General features: G+C 49.3%; 12 non-coding genes across 12 annotated transcripts; all 12 read right to left on the bottom strand.

The window, feature by feature from the left end:
- Nucleotides 1-161: 161 nt before the first annotated feature.
- On the bottom strand, nt 162-234 carry Trnaf-gaa. Its single transcript has one exon. It is a non-coding gene; the product is annotated as a tRNA-Phe (tRNA).
- Nucleotides 235-824: 590 nt separating this feature from the next.
- Trnas-uga lies at nt 825-906 on the bottom strand. Its single transcript has one exon. It is a non-coding gene; the product is annotated as a tRNA-Ser (tRNA).
- Nucleotides 907-1,563: 657 nt separating this feature from the next.
- On the bottom strand, nt 1,564-1,645 carry Trnas-cga. The gene has a single exon. It is a non-coding gene; the product is annotated as a tRNA-Ser (tRNA).
- Nucleotides 1,646-1,768: 123 nt separating this feature from the next.
- Trnak-uuu lies at nt 1,769-1,841 on the bottom strand. Its single transcript has one exon. It is a non-coding gene; the product is annotated as a tRNA-Lys (tRNA).
- A 539-nt stretch (nt 1,842-2,380) lies between these two features.
- Trnaf-gaa lies at nt 2,381-2,453 on the bottom strand. Its single transcript has one exon. It is a non-coding gene; the product is annotated as a tRNA-Phe (tRNA).
- A 590-nt stretch (nt 2,454-3,043) lies between these two features.
- Trnas-uga lies at nt 3,044-3,125 on the bottom strand. The gene has a single exon. It is a non-coding gene; the product is annotated as a tRNA-Ser (tRNA).
- Nucleotides 3,126-3,782: 657 nt separating this feature from the next.
- Trnas-cga lies at nt 3,783-3,864 on the bottom strand. Its single transcript has one exon. It is a non-coding gene; the product is annotated as a tRNA-Ser (tRNA).
- Nucleotides 3,865-3,987: 123 nt separating this feature from the next.
- On the bottom strand, nt 3,988-4,060 carry Trnak-uuu. Its single transcript has one exon. It is a non-coding gene; the product is annotated as a tRNA-Lys (tRNA).
- A 6,707-nt stretch (nt 4,061-10,767) lies between these two features.
- Nucleotides 10,768-10,849, bottom strand: Trnas-uga. Its single transcript has one exon. It is a non-coding gene; the product is annotated as a tRNA-Ser (tRNA).
- A 657-nt stretch (nt 10,850-11,506) lies between these two features.
- Nucleotides 11,507-11,588, bottom strand: Trnas-cga. The gene has a single exon. It is a non-coding gene; the product is annotated as a tRNA-Ser (tRNA).
- A 123-nt stretch (nt 11,589-11,711) lies between these two features.
- Trnak-uuu lies at nt 11,712-11,784 on the bottom strand. The gene has a single exon. It is a non-coding gene; the product is annotated as a tRNA-Lys (tRNA).
- Nucleotides 11,785-12,323: 539 nt separating this feature from the next.
- On the bottom strand, nt 12,324-12,396 carry Trnaf-gaa. Its single transcript has one exon. It is a non-coding gene; the product is annotated as a tRNA-Phe (tRNA).
- Nucleotides 12,397-12,969: the final 573 nt, after the last annotated feature.

The following is a 12,969-nucleotide window of genomic DNA, read 5'->3' as shown; positions in this document are numbered from 1 at the left end:
TCCTTTTGCTTCTAAGGGAGTTAGTTGTCTAGTGAGTTCCTCTTACGGCATGCACTAGGCAACCAGAACAGCTACAGGAGAGAGTCATTTTTGTTGTCAGCGGTAGTTGCATTATCACAAACGCAGAGTAATTCCATTGGCGTCGCATCAAAATGAATACCTGCCGAAACCCGGGATCGAACCAGGGACCTTTAGATCTTCAGTCTAACGCTCTCCCAACTGAGCTATTTCGGCTGACGTTCAAGGCGGCCATTTGCATGTGTTCGTTCACGTCTGCCTCGTTGCCAGTTTCACAGTCACCTTCGTCTGATAAGACACAGGGGCGCTGAAAGGCGAGCAGGCGATGCAGTGAAGTTCCACACACATTTCTTCTGCTTCCGTCATCGTAACAAGCAAACATGTCGACTCGATTCGTGTAATATTGACTTCGCTGACGCTAGCAAACCCGTGCTATATCGATGCCAGGGGCAACTCGTGTGCAGAGAACGAGACACGAGAAGGAGTGAGCCTCTCCACCGTATGAGAGGCAGTATCTAGCAGATACGCACGGTAAAACATTCCACCTGCGTTAGCTCATAAATTGCTACACGTCATCGTCTGCAAGCTAAAATGGACACATCTGCACTGCCCAGTGAGGCGACACTTGCACTAACACCTGGTGGACGGCTGTGAGACGCGGAGATGAGCTGCGGCTTCTGGGCGCGACTGTAACGCTGCGCCCTGGATCAAATAACACTGTACATTGCTGGTGACCCACGTGTTTAGTAGTGACGCGACTGCTAGGATGCAGCTGAACGTCCGCCTTTTGAGAGCGAGAAAATTTTCGCAGCCGGCAGGACTCGAACCTACGCTCCCAGAGGGAATCTGATTTCAAGTCAGACGCCTTAACCACTCGGCCACGACTGCCGGTGGCGGAAGCGACTCCCGACAAGTGAAACCGCCATCTTCAGAAGCAATCTGATGGCACAAAACGGCGTGGCCTCACTCTTTTCTCTAGGGTTTCCATTAGCCGCTACGAAAGTGTAGTCATTTTCGCCCAGACAGGGACTTGAACCCAGGACCCTAACGCTCTACCGACTCAGCTATGCGGGCCCACGCACGAGCATTATCGTACAGCTGCGTGGTGTGCGAGTGATTCGCATGTCGTAATTACTGGCTTATGGCTCCAATGGCGACTTCACCGACTTCCCACTGACGCACCGCTGACGCTAGTTTTCTGGCGCCTTAAAACGATGGACATACCTCCAAGCAGCTGCGAGATCTTAAGAAAAGAAACGCTGCACCACTGCTTTTGCCGCACTCGAATGATTGAAATTGCGATTCTTAAAAAGAATCTGAAATGTTCGCTCTCTCCATCACTTTCGAGCACATCTGTGCTGCAGTACCAGCGTCAGTGTGAGGTGAACCGATAGCCACAGTAAGCAGCGGTCGTCGCGAAAACTCAGTATTCTTAAAACGGAAATTTTCGTCTTGTTGAGAATGGCGTCACTGGTTTGCACCCGCATTCGCCCACGCATGTCACATGTGTGCGAAAATGTTTGCTCCTCTTTACGCAAAATCGCACGCAGCCGGTAGGATTCGAACCTACGCTCCCACAGGGAATCTGATTTCGAGTCGGACGCCTTAACCACTCGGCCACGACTGCCGTTAGCGCGGTGCAACTGCTACCGTTTAAAGCACTGTGGTGTCAGAAAACGGCGTAGCTGCATTATTTTCCGTAACGTTTCCAGCGCTACCAGACGAATCGCTACCAAAGTATTAAAATCTCCACCTGGACAGGGACTTGAACCCTGGACCCTTAGCTTAAACGCCTAATGCTCTACCGACTGAGCTATCCGGGCTCACACGACGCTGTGAAACCTCCCACGATGCACAACTATACATTGACTCATGTCCTTTACTGTTGTGCAATCGCTGTATGGGGCTGTTACTAATAAAACGTCGCCTAAATGCTGTCTACAAACTTATCGCGCTAAGCTCGTAACACACTATCGAAGACTGCTGGCACATGATGCAACAACAAATTGCACCAGTTGTTACGTCTCATACGTTGGAGCAGAGAATTTACGTGTTTTGTCGACACTCACTGGGCAATTGGAAAATTCACAAGCATTTCGAATGCAATGTTTCCCACGTTTTCGCTCATTTCACGGTTCCGTTGAAGACGTTCTTCACCACCTGACACAGAAAAAGGAATGCAGTCGGTAGGATATTTTTAATCCTTTTGCTTCTAAGGGAGTTAGTTGTCTAGTGAGTTCCTCTTACGGCATGCACTAGGCAACCAGAACAGCTACAGGAGAGAGTCATTTTTGTTGTCAGCGGTAGTTGCATTATCACAAACGCAGAGTAATTCCATTGGCGTCGCATCAAAATGAATACCTGCCGAAACCCGGGATCGAACCAGGGACCTTTAGATCTTCAGTCTAACGCTCTCCCAACTGAGCTATTTCGGCTGACGTTCAAGGCGGCCATTTGCATGTGTTCGTTCACGTCTGCCTCGTTGCCAGTTTCACAGTCACCTTCGTCTGATAAGACACAGGGGCGCTGAAAGGCGAGCAGGCGATGCAGTGAAGTTCCACACACATTTCTTCTGCTTCCGTCATCGTAACAAGCAAACATGTCGACTCGATTCGTGTAATATTGACTTCGCTGACGCTAGCAAACCCGTGCTATATCGATGCCAGGGGCAACTCGTGTGCAGAGAACGAGACACGAGAAGGAGTGAGCCTCTCCACCGTATGAGAGGCAGTATCTAGCAGATACGCACGGTAAAACATTCCACCTGCGTTAGCTCATAAATTGCTACACGTCATCGTCTGCAAGCTAAAATGGACACATCTGCACTGCCCAGTGAGGCGACACTTGCACTAACACCTGGTGGACGGCTGTGAGACGCGGAGATGAGCTGCGGCTTCTGGGCGCGACTGTAACGCTGCGCCCTGGATCAAATAACACTGTACATTGCTGGTGACCCACGTGTTTAGTAGTGACGCGACTGCTAGGATGCAGCTGAACGTCCGCCTTTTGAGAGCGAGAAAATTTTCGCAGCCGGCAGGACTCGAACCTACGCTCCCAGAGGGAATCTGATTTCAAGTCAGACGCCTTAACCACTCGGCCACGACTGCCGGTGGCGGAAGCGACTCCCGACAAGTGAAACCGCCATCTTCAGAAGCAATCTGATGGCACAAAACGGCGTGGCCTCACTCTTTTCTCTAGGGTTTCCATTAGCCGCTACGAAAGTGTAGTCATTTTCGCCCAGACAGGGACTTGAACCCAGGACCCTAACGCTCTACCGACTCAGCTATGCGGGCCCACGCACGAGGATTATCGTACAGCTGCGTGGTGTGCGAGTGATTCGCATGTCGTAATTACTGGCTTATGGCTCCAATGGCGACTTCACCGACTTCCCACTGACGCACCGCTGACGCTAGTTTTCTGGCGCCTTAAAACGATGGACATACCTCCAAGCAGCTGCGAGATCTTAAGAAAAGAAACACTGCACCACTGCTTTTGCCGCACTCGAATGATTGAAATTGCGATTCTTAAAAAGAATCTGAAATGTTCGCTCTCTCCATCACTTTCGAGCACATCTGTGCTGCAGTACCAGCGTCAGTGTGAGGTGAACCGATAGCCACAGTAAGCAGCGGTCGTCGCGAAAACTCAGTATTCTTAAAACGGAAATTTTCGTCTTGTTGAGAATGGCGTCACTGGTTTGCACCCGCATTCGCCCACGCATGTCACATGTGTGCGAAAATGTTTGCTCCTCTTTACGCAAAATCGCACGCAGCCGGTAGGATTCGAACCTACGCTCCCACAGGGAATCTGATTTCGAGTCGGACGCCTTAACCACTCGGCCACGACTGCCGTTACCGCGGTGCAACTGCTACCGTTTAAAGCACTGTGGTGTCAGAAAACGGCGTAGCTGCATTATTTTCCGTAACGTTTCCAGCGCTACCAGACGAATCGCTACCAAAGTATTAAAATCTCCACCTGGACAGGGACTTGAACCCTGGACCCTTAGCTTAAACGCCTAATGCTCTACCGACTGAGCTATCCGGGCTCACACGACGCTGTGAAACCTCCCACGATGCACAACTATACATTGACTCATGTCCTTTACTGTTGTGCAATCGCTGTATGGGGCTGTTACTAATAAAACGTCGCCTAAATGCTGTCTACAAATTTATCGCGCTAAGCTCGTAACACACTATCGAAGACTGCTGGCACATGATGCAACAACAAATTGCACCAGTTGTTACGTCTCATACGTTGGAGCAGAGAATTTACGTGTTTTGTCGACACTCACTGGGCAATTGGAAAATTCACAAGCATTTCGAATGCAATGTTTCCCACGTTTTCGCTCATTTCACGGTTCCGTTGAAGACGTTCTTCACCACCTGACACAGAAAAAGGAATGCAGTCGGTAGGATATTTTTAATCCTTTTGCTTCTAAGGGAGTTAGTTGTCTAGTGAGTTCCTCTTACGGCATGCACTAGGCAACCAGAACAGCTACAGGAGAGAGTCATTTTTGTTGTCAGCGGTAGTTGCATTATCACAAACGCAGAGTAATTCCATTGGCGTCGCATCAAAATGAATACCTGCCGAAACCCGGGATCGAACCAGGGACCTTTAGATCTTCAGTCTAACGCTCTCCCAACTTTTTTTTTTTTTTTTTTTTTTTAAAACAAGAAGAAGCACATTGGATTAGCAGTCCAACGCCTTAACCACTTTTTTTTTTTTTTTTTTTTTTAGCCTTAACCACTTTTTTTTTTTTTTTTTACTTTACTGGTGCCGCATTCTTGTTATATCCACGTGCTATAACAGGCGTCTACTCTTCATTGAGGAGCTGCAACCGGGACTGAGTTGCACCTACTCTTCAGCACGGTCAAAATGGCAGGGCTCGTCCGGGATTTGAACCCGGGACCTCCTGCACCCAAAGCAGGAATCATACCCCTTTTTTTTTTTTTTTTTTTTTTACAGTACTGAAATTAAAATCCTAAAACATGACTATATAATGTAGACTGCTGACTGAAATAAAGATTAAAACACGAAAACTTCAGTCCTGGTGTAGAGAAGAAACATATATAAAGGCGGCAAATCCAGAAACAGTATAAAAGAAAATGGCTCACACAGGTGACCTTAGCCAACACCCTCTCTTTCAAATGTCAGGCTAAGCATATTGGCAAAATCATCTCGGAGGCCTGGCAATCGCAAGCGCTGCCAGTAAGCAGTAAGCATGTACTGCCGAAACGCTAGGTGTCCATCCTCTTCATGACAACTGTTGACAAAATGTACGAAATGGCCAATCAACCACATGACGGTATGGAGCTTCGTCCGCGGAAAAAAGGAAGAATCGGGCCGGACGATGATGTCAATAGTATAAGCGGCTTCAGCAGACCTAGTGACAAAAGCAAGTTGTTTCCTGAGCCAACGCCAATTAGCAAGGTGCCCACAGCAGGTGAATCGATGTTCAAGGGTATCCAGGAGACCACACCGAGTACAGGTGTCCGTGTCAGAAAGACCAATACGGTGCAGTCGTACATTGGTGGGAACCAAATTATTTATTACCCTATACCACGTGGACGCCACGGCCATAGAGTGGATCGGCAGACTAACGTTCTTCCAGACGTTCCTCCAGGACACAGATGGAGACGCCAGTTCTATTGGATTGGGACCGGCCAGCCCCTCCCAGCGGGCAATCAAGCCCTTGGTCGTTGGCACCGGTCGCCGCAAGAAGACGTCACCGAGGTAACTCACCGCAATGTAAAATTCCCGAATGTGTTTCAACTTAAAATTTAGGCGTCCGACATCGACAGGTGGAGCAAGGCTCGCCGGACGCACAACAGTAAAAAGCCTAGATGTAATTGAAGTCACTTCTTGCGTAACAATTAGAGTCGTTCGGCGGACGTACAAAGCAGACGCCTTGCGAGTAATGTCAGAGAGGCCCAAGCCTCCGGAGAGACGCGGTTTCGTCATTACCTCGTAACGTAACTTGAATAGATGGCCCTTCCATATAAACCTGCTAGACAATTGGCGCAACCTTTTCGCCACCATCATGGGAAGTGGGAACAGCTGAGCAACATAATAAGCTTTACATAGAACGTAGGTGTCTAAAATTCTGACTTTTTGCAAAATGGTAGCAGAGCGCTGCTCATGGACCATCAGAGCCCCCTGTATCTTCTCGGTGACAGATTTCCAATTGAGAGCCGCCATTTTTAGAGGACACCGATCAATGATAATCCCCAAGGACGTATGGCGATCGACAAAAGTGGCCCAAGGGGCGTCAGCATCGCGAAATCCTCGAATATCAAGGAACTTACATTTACCCTGATTGAGACGCGCTCCAGAGACACGACAGTATGCATCAACCGCCCCTTTCAACAACGGGATATCATCACGTTGACGGAGGAGAACAACGACATCATCCGCATATGCCTTAACAGAGAGCTTCCCACCAGAGAGGGACATACCCTGAAGCTTGAGAGCAATAGTCCGAAGCAGCGGGTCCAGGGACAATACGAATAAAGACATAGAGAGCGGACTACCCTGAGGCACTCCGCGGCGGATAGCAATGGGCGGCGTCTGCTGCCCATTGACTGACACCCGAGCTGTTATTCCCCTATACAAATTGCCAAGAACACCACGTGATGAAGCGTTAAAACCTATTGTACCTAAAACACGATCTAAAAACACATGACTGACGTGATCAAAAGCCTTATAAAAATCAAGGAAGGCAAAGGCACAATGTACGTTTGTAACCGCCGCAACCGAGACAACATCCCGATATTCGGCTACTGGTGTCAGAATAGATCTATCATGAAAACAACATTGATGTGCACCAATCACACCCCGAAGCAGAGAAGACAACCGGCTATTGAGCGCTCTAGCAGCTGTCTTGTAGTCAAAGTTCAGCAATGTGAGCGGACGAAGATTGGCAGCAGATAAACGACCAGAGGACTTCGGAATTAAAACAATTTTCCCTACTTTAAAATCGGCAGGCACATCCACCCCCCTGACAATCTCATTTAAAATCTGCGTAAAAATGCCACCCAAAAGAGGCCAAAAACGGAGATAAAATTCTTTAGGCAGGCCGTCTGGACCCGGCGATTTACTGGACGGAGAGCGAGCAATAAAATCGAAAACATCATCGACCTGGAACTCCCGGAGAAATTCGCCGTTCGCGTCAGGCGCGATCGTCGCAGTTAGATCCCCAAGGACATCATCCGAAAGAGACTCACCAGAATCATCGGCAGAATATAGACTAGTATAATACTGATGAAGAGCACGAACCATTTCCTCCTGTGCAATAAGCTGTCGTCCATCATCCACCGTAAGAGAAGAGATGAAGGAGCGACGACGACGAGTCTGATGCCGTAGCAGGTGGTACAAGGATGTCAGTTCACCTTCAACAAGAGAGTGAGGTTTCGACTTAACTCGCAGACCATCCATCTGTCGTCGTTTAAGGCTCAAGAGCTTGGCTTTAATACGACGAACATCATGGATCCGCAGTGGAGAGGTACCCGCCGCGTCATATAGTTCACGCAGGACAGAGTAGTAATATTCATACGTGTTCTTAAAATCACGCGTCCTAGCAGCACAGTAGAAAATCAAAGTCTGACGAATCTTGGGCTTGGCAAACGCAGTCCACCAAACCAGCAAGGAGGGGTATCGCGGGACAGAGCGAAGACATCGCTCCCACACGCCACTTATAACATCATCCATAGCACTGTCGGCAAGGTGGGAAACATTTAACATCCACTGGGAACGATAAAGTTTTGCAGGTTGGCGACTAAGATTTACAGTTGCAGTAAAAGCACAATGGTCAGAAAAACTAGTAGGAATAACATCGACAGAAAGAATTTTATCACATAAAAAATCAGATAAATAGAATCTGTCGAGTCTACTGCATGAGGACGCGGTAAAAAACGTATATTTCACCAGGGTTGGATATTTGTGGTCCCAAACATCACGCAGATGCATCGTACGAACTAAGTCATGTAAATCACGGCAATAATTAAAATTGGGGGACTGGTCTGCAGGGCGTAAAACACAATTAAAATCGCCTCCGAGCAGGAGACTCCGAGGACTCTGGCGCAAAAGATAAATAAGCTCTTCTTTATAAAAGCGCGATCGAGCCACAGTGTGACCCGAACCAGAGGGGGCATACAAAACAACGAGGCGGAGATCAAAAAGACGACAACCAATCCCACGGCCAGAGTCAAGGAATTCAATGTCAGTAATAGGAATGCCCTCTCGAAAGAAAAGAGCAGTTCCTGTTGAATATTCCGGCGCGACATTAAAAACAGTTTGAAATCCAGGTAGAGAGAGATCAGAAAACAACACTTCCTGCAAAAACACTACGTCCGCACAGGCGTCGTAAATAAACTGCCGCAAAGAGGCAATGCGAACGTCGGACTCAATACGGTTAACATTTAAGGTAAGAAAGGTGTATGCTTGAACCATAGAGAGAAAAGCGAGAAAACAAATCACCTACACCGACGCACCAGCGTCACAGTCCATAGCAGGGGTGACAGAGGCATCCGAGGGAGGGGGACTGCTACCCCGTTCCGCGGATCCCTTACGTTTCGGTTTTTTACGAACAGCATTAACGTTCGGCTGAACGCGTAACTTGCGTCGGCTGACGGGCAAGGAAACTTCAGCCGCCGGTGACGTAGGAGGGTCAATTTCGGTATCCGACACCACCCGCGCCGGTCCACATGCGGGATCCGGGGTCGCGGGGGAAACATCCGACAAAACGGAATGGTCAACACCTGCACTAGCTTCCGGCAAACATGGACTGCACGGAGGCGAAACGTGAGCAGGAAGGTCCGAGGCCGCAGAGTTGGAAGGAAGCGGAGCAGCTCCGCTGGCAGAGGTATGGGGCAGCGAAGCAGGAAGTTGTCGCGGCTCCACTTGTTGTGACATCGAAGTCGGTTCGGAAGACGGCGCCAACAGGCCCGACCGACGACCCGACTCGAGAGAAGCTGCGTCGGAGGCCGGAGGGGCGCCAGCAGCCGCCACCGGAACCGCTACCTCAGGAGGGCAGGGAGCAGCTACAGTACACAGTGGCTCGGAGGATGCCGGTCGCTCGGACTGGGGCATCTCAGGGAGATCCTCATCCGTACTATTTCCATCGTGTGGGCGACGCCTCTTATTATTCAAAAGTGGCACACCCACCTGAGGGACAGACGGAACAACATCAGATTTAGCACGCAAAGGAGGAAATTCTGTATCAGGGGTGCGCAAAACCTGTGGAGGGGCGCTACTACCACTGGACTGTGCTACACCAAGAGCAGAACCACCTGCAACGAGGTCAGCGACCGTTAACTTGCGACGCTGTTCGAGAGAATTTTTTAAAACAAAAACTCTCCGCGGACAGTCGGTACGCACGTGACCACTTTCATTGCACAAAAAACAGGTGCCCACCTGACCACTATATGTTACATGGACACGATATCCACCGATCTGCAGGTGAGATGGAATATTCTGCTTAACGTGCATTTCGACTGAACGAATACCACTGTAACATTGCAGGCGATGTTGGCTTGACCAGCGTTCAAGGCGAATGCTCTTTACATCACCATACTTCTGTAGACCCTCCTTAAGATAGACATTATCCACCTCCGGTGGAAGGTTGTAAACACGAACATTGGTATACGTGATGGAAGCATTGGAAAGCAGCACGGTACTTACAGAATCATCCCGATGCCGAAAGAGAACTTGATGACCATATTTAGAAAGAATTTTATCAACCTGAAGTGGGTCCATAAACTTAACAAAGAAAACATACAGTTCGGTATCAAAATAAGCAGTGTGCACCTGATCCGAATGAACACCAAAGGTATCTACCAACCAATCATGAATCTCAAGAGAACTAGGTTGCACATGGCGGGTTGACTTGTCAAAAGCAAAACTAACTGTAGCCTGACGAGGAATAACCTGGGACGACATTTTCAAAATATGCGGTCGAAACCGCTACACAAAAAAACACTGAAATAAGGACAGAAAGTAACACAAGGTACGAAACAACGACGGAGAAACACTCACAGAAGTTGCAACACAACACGTAAACAAAAACGATAGTCCACTATACGTAACGCTACGACGGAGCGGAAGACTAGGCACGTCCACACTGCACGGCGTCTAAAGCGGAACTCCCCAACTGAGCTATTTCGGCTGACGTTCAAGGCGGCCATTTGCATGTGTTCGTTCACGTCTGCCTCGTTGCCAGTTTCACAGTCACCTTCGTCTGATAAGACACAGGGGCGCTGAAAGGCGAGCAGGCGATGCAGTGAAGTTCCACACACATTTCTTCTGCTTCCGTCATCGTAACAAGCAAACATGTCGACTCGATTCGTGTAATATTGACTTCGCTGACGCTAGCAAACCCGTGCTATATCGATGCCAGGGGCAACTCATGTGCAGAGAACGAGACACGAGAAGGAGTGAGCCTCTCCACCGTATGAGAGGCAGTATCTAGCAGATACGCACGGTAAAACATTCCACCTGCGTTAGCTCATAAATTGCTACACGTCATCGTCTGCAAGCTAAAATGGACACATCTGCACTGCCCAGTGAGGCGACACTTGCACTAACACCTGGTGGACGGCTGTGAGACGCGGAGATGAGCTGCGGCTTCTGGGCGCGACTGTAACGCTGCGCCCTGGATCAAATAACACTGCACATTGCTGGTGACCCACGTGTTTAGTAGTGACGCAACTGCTAGGATGCAGCTGAACGTCCGCCTTTTGAGAGCGAGAAAATTTTCGCAGCCGGCAGGACTCGAACCTACGCTCCCAGAGGGAATCTGATTTCAAGTCAGACGCCTTAACCACTCGGCCACGACTGCCGGTGGCGGAAGCGACTCCCGACAAGTGAAACCGCCATCTTCAGAAGCAATCTGATGGCACAAAACGGCGTGGCCTCACTCTTTTCTCTAGGGTTTCCATTAGCCGCTACGAAAGTGTAGTCATTTTCGCCCAGACAGGGACTTGAACCCAGGACCCTAACGCTCTACCGACTCAGCTATGCGGGCCCACGCACGAGCATTATCGTACAGCTGCGTGGTGTGCGAGTGATTCGCATGTCGTAATTACTGGCTTATGGCTCCAATGGCGACTTCACCGACTTCCCACTGACGCACCGCTGACGCTAGTTTTCTGGCGCCTTAAAACGATGGACATACCTCCAAGCAGCTGCGAGATCTTAAGAAAAGAAACGCTGCACCACTGCTTTTGCCGCACTCGAATGATTGAAATTGCGATTCTTAAAAAGAATCTGAAATGTTCGCTCTCTCCATCACTTTCGAGCACATCTGTGCTGCAGTACCAGCGTCAGTGTGAGGTGAACCGATAGCCACAGTAAGCAGCGGTCGTCGCGAAAACTCAGTATTCTTAAAACGGAAATTTTCGTCTTGTTGAGAATGGCGTCACTGGTTTGCACCCGCATTCGCCCACGCATGTCACATGTGTGCGAAAATGTTTGCTCCTCTTTACGCAAAATCGCACGCAGCCGGTAGGATTCGAACCTACGCTCCCACAGGGAATCTGATTTCGAGTCGGACGCCTTAACCACTCGGCCACGACTGCCGTTAGCGCGGTGCAACTGCTACCGTTTAAAGCACTGTGGTGTCAGAAAACGGCGTAGCTGCATTATTTTCCGTAACGTTTCCAGCGCTACCAGACGAATCGCTACCAAAGTATTAAAATCTCCACCTGGACAGGGACTTGAACCCTGGACCCTTAGCTTAAACGCCTAATGCTCTACCGACTGAGCTATCCGGGCTCACACGACGCTGTGAAACCTCCCACGATGCACAACTATACATTGACTCATGTCCTTTACTGTTGTGCAATCGCTGTATGGGGCTGTTACTAATAAAACGTCGCCTAAATGCTGTCTACAAACTTATCGCGCTAAGCTCGTAACACACTATCGAAGACTGCTGGCACATGATGCAACAACAAATTGCACCAGTTGTTACGTCTCATACGTTGGAGCAGAGAATTTACGTGTTTTGTCGACACTCACTGGGCAATTGGAAAATTCACAAGCATTTCGAATGCAATGTTTCCCACGTTTTCGCTCATTTCACGGTTCCGTTGAAGACGTTCTTCACCACCTGACACAGAAAAAGGAATGCAGTCGGTAGGATATTTTTAATCCTTTTGCTTCTAAGGGAGTTAGTTGTCTAGTGAGTTCCTCTTACGGCATGCACTAGGCAACCAGAACAGCTACAGGAGAGAGTCATTTTTGTTGTCAGCGGTAGTTGCATTATCACAAACGCAGAGTAATTCCATTGGCGTCGCATCAAAATGAATACCTGCCGAAACCCGGGATCGAACCAGGGACCTTTAGATCTTCAGTCTAACGCTCTCCCAACTGAGCTATTTCGGCTGACGTTCAAGGCGGCCATTTGCATGTGTTCGTTCACGTCTGCCTCGTTGCCAGTTTCACAGTCACCTTCGTCTGATAAGACACAGGGGCGCTGAAAGGCGAGCAGGCGATGCAGTGAAGTTCCACACACATTTCTTCTGCTTCCGTCATCGTAACAAGCAAACATGTCGACTCGATTCGTGTAATATTGACTTCGCTGACGCTAGCAAACCCGTGCTATATCGATGCCAGGGGCAACTCGTGTGCAGAGAACGAGACACGAGAAGGAGTGAGCCTCTCCACCGTATGAGAGGCAGTATCTAGCAGATACGCACGGTAAAACATTCCACCTGCGTTAGCTCATAAATTGCTACACGTCATCGTCTGCAAGCTAAAATGGACACATCTGCACTGCCCAGTGAGGCGACACTTGCACTAACACCTGGTGGACGGCTGTGAGACGCGGAGATGAGCTGCGGCTTCTGGGCGCGACTGTAACGCTGCGCCCTGGATCAAATAACACTGCACATTGCTGGTGACCCACGTGTTTAGTAGTGACGCAACTGCTAGGATGCAGCTGAACGTCCGCCTTTT

Source organism: Schistocerca piceifrons, unplaced genomic scaffold, assembly GCF_021461385.2.
Source record: "Schistocerca piceifrons isolate TAMUIC-IGC-003096 unplaced genomic scaffold, iqSchPice1.1 HiC_scaffold_443, whole genome shotgun sequence".
Classification (NCBI taxonomy): Eukaryota; Metazoa; Arthropoda; class Insecta; order Orthoptera; family Acrididae; genus Schistocerca; species Schistocerca piceifrons.
Note: the sequence above shows the minus strand (reverse complement) of the source record. Positions and strands in the feature narration are given on the sequence as shown.